This window comes from Argiope bruennichi, chromosome 4, assembly GCF_947563725.1.
Source record: "Argiope bruennichi chromosome 4, qqArgBrue1.1, whole genome shotgun sequence".
In the NCBI taxonomy this organism is placed as follows: domain Eukaryota; kingdom Metazoa; phylum Arthropoda; class Arachnida; order Araneae; family Araneidae; genus Argiope; species Argiope bruennichi.
The window spans coordinates 16,939,467-16,947,552 of NC_079154.1; positions in this window are offsets into that span (position 1 = coordinate 16,939,467).

Here is an 8,086-nt window from a genome sequence, read left to right on the forward strand (position 1 = left end):
CTACATCCTATTCGACAAGTAGTTAAACAAGACTGGATTTTTTTTATATTGATTTCCGAGGAAAATCTAATTTCGGAGTTCATTTCTTTCATCATGGCGGACTAAGGTAGAAATTTGATTATGAATGGAATACCTGCGTTATGAGATTAAATTTGTGAAAAAGATAAAAGATGTTTTTGACACAAAATTAGATGTACATTAAAGAGAAACTGTGAAACTACTTATAACGTGTTTAAACAGTTACTTCTGCAAAAAATGAAGGAATTCGTTGAATCCTAATTCAATTAAACTTAACCAGGAGTGAAAACTTTCAAAACTTTTATTTATTTAGTAGAATTATTTGTGTTCACCTATTTTAGTTTTGCAGAATTTTCAAGATATTAAATATATACATATTTATCACATAAGATGTTTTGTTTCTGCGCATACAAGCCCCTGGAAGCAATAAACTATACTAAATCGTAACAAGTTAAATGGTGTTTCTAATGCATCAATAAAACTTCTCACCGGGAAAAGTCTTTCAAAGAAACTATCAGCAAAGATAATTGAAAGAAAATTTCACAAAACAAGAGCTCCCATTTATGCATCCATTATACGGAGCTTTACCCCTGCTTAATAACGAGACACATTCTGAACCACTAGAAGTTTGCAAGGTTGCATCGGAAAGCATGCAAAACGAGTTCTTTCAATATATTGTTACAAATTTGTAATTTTGCTACTCGGCCATGAATAGTGTCATCGTGAGAAAGACCGTTGTAAGATCTGTGCTGAGCAGCTGCCGCGTAAATGACCTGAGAGCTTGGCGACCATTTGGCGACTTGGCGACAAATTTGGCGAGTTTGGCGACTAAATGGATAATACCAGAAAGTTCGAGAACTTTCACGATCCATCCACTAATAACAGAGATACACCCAGGTACGCACTGATTGGTCTGCAGTTTCTAGCCCCGCCTCCCGGAACTATAAAAGACGGCCACTCTGAAGCTGCGAGGAAGTCGTCGTGTGGATCGTCAGAAGACGTGTGTGAGAGGAGTCGGAGTTGCCGACACGTAGAGATTTTGGAGGATTAGGCAGCAAGGAAGCTGTGGAACTATAGCAATTAAATGTGCTGCGCTATTACAATTGATTAGCGATATTTGTTGTAGAAGAAAAATTTTGTAACAATATGGATTACGAATCGTAGATGAACTACACTGGCCTTGAAATTAAAACAATAGTTTCACCAAGTAGAAGGAAATCCATGTGCTAAAACACAATGGGGTATTTTTCAAACCAACATCTGACGGGCTCTGAAATTCAACTAATTATAAGCGGTGTTATGTAGAAGGCCTGCACGGGGTGCATCCTGGTTAACACTAAATCTGCTACGGATTTGCCTCCTTTCTTGCGCCTCTATTGTGTTCAAAAATATCAGAAGGCTAGAGATCTAGGCTTCACAGCCAATATTCTGGGCATTTGTAATAAATAAATAAATATACATAAAATATACTGCAAAAACTTCATTTACAGCTTAATGATTATATACAGAGGATTACAAATATTTAAAAACAATTTCAGAAAAGTGTGACTGACAGCTTTTCTCTGGCCTTCGTTTTATTTAAAGAAGAAATAATTAATAGCAAATTTTCTATAATTCTCCATCCATCTAGCTATATCCCCAAAAAATTGTTATATGCAGATTTATAGGAGTAGATGTTATAGGGAACAGTACCTTAGCAATTCCCTCTAATGTGCCAAAAAATAGGGTCTATATGATCATTCTCGACTTTCCATTAATACTTTATTCTGGAGCATTCTTGAGATATTCATATCTTCCAAATATTTATAACGATAACTCTGTATATATACGAAAAAAGAATGTTTCAATCTAATGTGTATATTGTATATATGTATATTTATATATATAATCACTTTAATGTGTATATTTTCACATCTCACTGGCTGTTTCAAAAATATTCCATTATAATTATATAAATTTATCCTTTTAACGCACTACTAACAGTAATTTTGTATACAAACTGAATCTTCATGATATTGATATATAGTAATATTATAAAGTTATGAGAGAGGTAAGGCTGACAAAAACCTTACCAGTCCCGCACATTAATGCATATTTTCACTACTGCATCTATTGGAGGTAGATACAGAAACAATGTGCATAAATGCATTCCAGTTTTAATCTGTTGTAGGCAAGATTTAAGAATAAAACTGTTTGGAGGAAATTTACATTATAAAAATGTAAATATAATAAAATAAAAGCTTCATATAAAAAAAGAGTTATTCTTTATCGATGGATTCCTAAAAAATCAAATTTTTCACTTGAATCATTGACCATTTCTCTCATATAAAACTTCTTCAAATCAATCTCTTTTTTTTTTTTTTTACTTGCTTTGTTCCAATAATATAATCTTTAATTAGACAATCGTCTCAAAATTTCTAACATCTTTTTTCAAGCCATGGGAATTTTTCTGTTAAGGTTCCTATAACTATTTTGCCTTTTTAGTAAAACTGGGGAAAATATAATGGCTTCTACTTTTGAAAAGTCAAAGATAATGATAACTCATTTTCTACCATGAATCCTATATTTATTTACTTTTTTTTTCGTTAAACTTGATTAAAGGTAATGACACCTATTTCACTCACTCATTTTCTACTATAGTTGTTATGATTTTCTTTCTCTTTTTTATAACACTTTTTTTAAAAAAATTGGACCAAAGTGTTAATTCCTACTATAGCTCACTCGTTTTGATACGTTCATCGATTGCCATTATTTTGCTATTAGAAACAAACAACTCTTAATAAAATTACTTTCAACTTCTACTTTATTATTAATTAAAACAGATAAATTATTCTATTTACCTAACCAACGCTTGAGGTTTCTACACTCATGTCCAAAATTAAGGTCACAAACATAAGATCTGCGAAAAATGAAAAACTATTCACTGTATTGCCACGAAATTTGACACAGAGGTACACTACAATAGAAGAAAGAACACAGACCCTTAACAACATGGAAAAGATTTTAATTGGGAACTAAGAAACAGGGCATATCAAAAAGTGTTAAATTATGAACCAGGGATAGAGCATTTATCTCGGGAAAAGTCTGCCTAATATGGAGTGTGACCACCGTGAACTGCAATACAGCTTCACAACGAGCTTTCATGCTGTTTATGTGAGTGTCCATAAATGCTTGGGGCAACAAAGCCCATTCTCCCCAAAGCGCGGCTTTTCACTCTTGGAGGGTATTAGTTGTGCAATGACTCTTCTAAAACTATCCCAAGCATGTTCAATTAGATGGAGATCCGGAGACCTCGAGGGCCAGTCCGTATGTGGAATATCCTCTTCCTCAAGAAAATCATCAATGATCTGGACTCTGTGTGGACGCGCGTTATCGTCCATAAACATGAAGTCTGGGCCAAAAGCACCCCGGAACAACCTCAAACAGGCTTCAAGGATCTCATCCCTATAACGATGTGCATTGACAGTACCCACATTGAAGACGTGCAGTGGTGTACGCCTGCCCAATATTATGCCACCCCAGACAAGGATTCCTCTGCAACCAAATCTGTCGATTTCTTTTACTAAGAGGGATGATAGCAAGCTCCTCGACCAGTGTCACTCTGTCTGGTAAATATCAACTCCTCAGTGAAAAGAACACGCCCTCATCCTTGCTGTGCCCAAGACTGATGTGTTTAGCACCACAACAACCGGGCTTTTCTGTTGGATGCATTCAAAGGTATGCACTCAACTGGTCGCCGAGCATAAAGAGCCCTCTCTGCTGACGTCTGTATGCTGTTTGTCTGGAAATGCTTATTCCAGACGCAGCAGCAAGGTCACGAGCAAGTTTAGGAGCCGTTGTCAGCCTATGCCGTCGTGCGCTTAATGCCAAATACCGATCCTATGCAAGTGTCGTTGCTCTCGGACGGCCTTGGCCGGCCTTCCTGGTTACAGTACCACTTGTTTGGAATTGATTCCACAAACTGGATACCACTTTCGGTGCCACTTGTAACCATCGAGCCACCTCCGCTTGAGACTGTCCAGCTTCTAGCCTGTCAACGTCTCTCCATCTCAAGGAATCGTCTAAACGATTATGAGAATTCATTCTAACTGGAAACAGGTTAAATTTTTTTTGTTTTAATACAATTTTCACAAAATTGCAGGTAAAAATCCCAAATTCCTAAACGGTCTTATTTCAGTAGATCCTCAAAAACTAATGCTAAACAACATTTTTTCCCACAACAAAGGTTAATACCGTGTTTCCGGTCCTTCACAATACATAAAATATTATTTGTTTAAATTTTACTGGTAGCGATTTAGAATTACTTTGAAAAACATTTTTGTGACCTTAATTTTGGACTTGAGTGTAGTTTGAATTCCATCTATTTCTTCAGAGATATATGTTCTTTCTACTTTCAAATTTTACTTCTAGATAATATTTTAAAAACGGAAGTATTCAATTTGTAAAAGAAAAATAAGGAACCATGCTTAAAATAATGCATGTCATAAGATCAAAGTAACGAAAGTCATGAATTGGATTGTATTTGCCAAAATTTATTTAATAATAGCTGTATTTGGATATATTGCGTTAAACATACGCTTAAAACTTGCAAATGTAGATATTAGTATATTCCATCATAAGATTTTGTATTTCTATACGTAATTAGATATGAAATTCAGTGAAATATGTTTTTTAATAATAAAAATGAAATATCTTTTTACGAAACCCTACATTCTGTTCTTTAATCGATAACATTGACTGATGATAAGATAAAAAAGCAGTTTTGATAAATTTGTTTTTTTTTATTGAATGAATTTGTTGTCAGTGTCATAGCGCAATTTCTTTATATGTCATATTATTTCTTATCAATGAACCAAATTTATAACAATTAATGAGCTAATTTCATAATGCAAAACTGATAAAGTGATAAATTAAATGTCCTTCTTAAGAAAAATCTCTAGAATTCAGAAAGAATATTAGAATGTTAGTAATTAAAAATTTTAAAAAAATCACACAAAACTGATTATTCCCTTTCTCTCAAGTATATATATATACAGGGTGTCTCAAAAACCTTGACCTCGGCTTTTATTCCTTAAATATTGATCATAGACATATACTATGAATTAGAATGTTGTGTAAAAAAGGTGCAAAATGTTATGAAATTGATTAAAACTTTCAGGGGATGAAACTGTAAAAAATACACAATTTAAATTTTTATACGGACACCATGCAAAAAAATTCCCAGTGACTAAAATGTGCCCCATCCTTTAATAAGATCATGTACAAAATTTCAGAATTTTATCATGAAAACTCTCAAAGATATGTTAAAACAAAATTGGTGAAGCGTCAATCACAAATTAAAATGCAAATGTTTACAACGTCAGTGCAGATGACACAGCGCAGGAATGCATCATAAGGAAATAAAAAATGCTTCAAATCTTTAGTTTTAAATACAACTCTTAAAATCTATGTTTCCTGAAAAATACTTTAAAAATTTATATCATGAATTACAGAATATAACTTAAAAATAGAAGGTCGATGAGCTTGTAAAAAATCTTATGTAATCTTTCTTTTAAGTAATCTTTCCTTTAGGTAATCTTTCCTTTAAGTAATTATTTCTACAAATTTTTAATTCTTTGGAACCAATAAATAGCAAAATTATTATATATTTATTCAATCATTACGTTCTTTGTTAATTTGTGTACGACCTCTAAAACACGAACATCCGACATGATTTTTCCTCTTTGAGAACTCATATCCAGGGACAAGAAATTGCTTTATAATGCTTTCCTAATTTTATTTATATTTCTAATAAAGTACTTAGGTATAGATAAAAATATAAAATAAGTGGAATTTTAATATTTTCTATTGTTTAGCATAAGTAAAAAAATTGCAAAGTGAAATCTGTCTATATTTTATTATTTAGAACTTATTTTTAATTATAATTCAGTTGGTTTAAATTAAATAATATCAACATATCAGCATCAAGCACCTATTTAATTAAAATTCTTCACAGGTTTTATTACTGTTGTAGACCTGCCTACTATATTCTGCATAGTGTTTACTGTGGTGAAAAACCACATTTATCTCTAGAATGCTGAATATATAACCTAATTTAATGTTTACTTACATAAAAGACATTCCATTTTCAGGAAAACAATTTTATAATTAAATAAGGATTATGGAAAATAAGCTATTTTGAAAGGAATATCATCATTGCAGAAAGTGTAGTACAAACTACATGCAAATACATTCAAATATTGTTTACTGTGGTTTTATAAGAGGTTTATATTTATTCCCTTAGGTTACCATAAAACAAGTGGCATGTTTTAAAAAGATCAAATACTTGATATTACTACAATTTACAATCAAGTAGTTTGAGTATTTCAATTCAGAATTTCTAAATTATCCTAATAGATGGTTTGATAAAATAAATAATTATTTTTTTCCACACTACTAAATTCTTTTTCTTGGATAAAAGAAAGAAGTTAATCTTTTGATTTTACAGATGTAAAAGGCAGAAAGATTTCTTCAGCATTCATTTCGAATTGGTCAATACTCTTGAAATATTTTTTTGTTAAACATGTTAATGAAAGAATCTTTAAAACTTTATTTTAATTATTGTAGTTCAATTCATTTTTTTAAATGTCTTATTGCCTATTCACATGCAATCAATTTATTGTTTTTTAAAACAAATTCAGATCTTTCATTAATATTAACGTTGAGGTTTTTAATTAGCCTTGTTATTTCCTTGTGTTTCCATCGTTTACATAGCCATTAAAATCTGCCTTGAGACTAAAGAATTACCTTTCCAATAAAAGAATTCATTCATTGTTTACTGATATAAAATCTAATGTTTTTTTAATAAACATAATAATGAATATATACAATTCTTCATTATTAATTAAACAAAATTGTATTTTTAATGTATTTTTTTATATTTTATGAGAAAATCATGCATGTAATTTTTATTTTTTGTGATGATTTTATAACTGAGTTTATTTTTTTTATTATTATTTATTTATTTATACATATTTTTTAAAGTGAAAGAATCACATCTGGTTACTCAATTTATATGCTTTGAATGACTATTGTAACTTCTTATTCTTTAGTAGAAATGTTAATTTTTCTCAAATGTACTAGAATTCCATTTCTCAAGGGAAGTCAAAATTATCACATTTTATCATTTCGTAAGCAATATTATATATCTTTAATACTGCAATGTGCAGTACCTTTAATAATGCAAAGTGCAGTACTTTAATACTGCATGATACTGCTTTATTTCCTTTCAAAAGTTTTATAGAAATAAAGAATTGGGCTGAAAATTCATCTATATTCTTTAAATGTTCTTCGTTTTCTTTCTCAGTATAACTTTAAATAAAAAAGAATAAAACATTTACTATATATGCCAATATTCTGTCAAAAATTTGATTTTTTTTTCTTTTTCAAAGCTATCTTTTTCCATTTTAATTTACTCAGATTTTTTAAAATAAAAATTGTGTTTCTGTACCTTATTAGCACTTTCATTTCCTAGTTAAAAATAGAGAAAAAAACCCACCAAATCGGAAATCCATCAACTAGTCAAAAGGTTTTTTTTTTTCTTTTACAAAAATTAAATATACAAAAACGAAAATTTGAAAACTAAAAAAAAAAAAAAAAAAAAAAACTTTAAGCAAGCATCCAAATGGCGAAAAAACTTTCCCATTTTATATCTGCCACTTCTTTCTTTATTTATTTTTGATTATGATATGATTTTTAAAACTTGTTTTGGCATTGAATGTTCTAACCCTAATTCATAAGAAAGTGTGAAAATAAGTAAAATTAAATTATTGTTTTGCAGGTAGAAATAACAGTATTTGAAGAATTAGTTTTAAAACACAAAAACTTCTCTGAGCTAGATACAAAAAAAATCTAGCTTTAAAACACTTTTCTTCCTCTAATCCAAATAAATTGCTTAAATTTACACTTGAAAGGAATACCATGTTCTTGGATTAACTGCTTTTTTTGAGAACATGTTTTGTGTCAAAGAGGTTACGATCATCATTAAGCCTTACATGACAAATAGATTTCATTAGTGATTCTTTTAGTC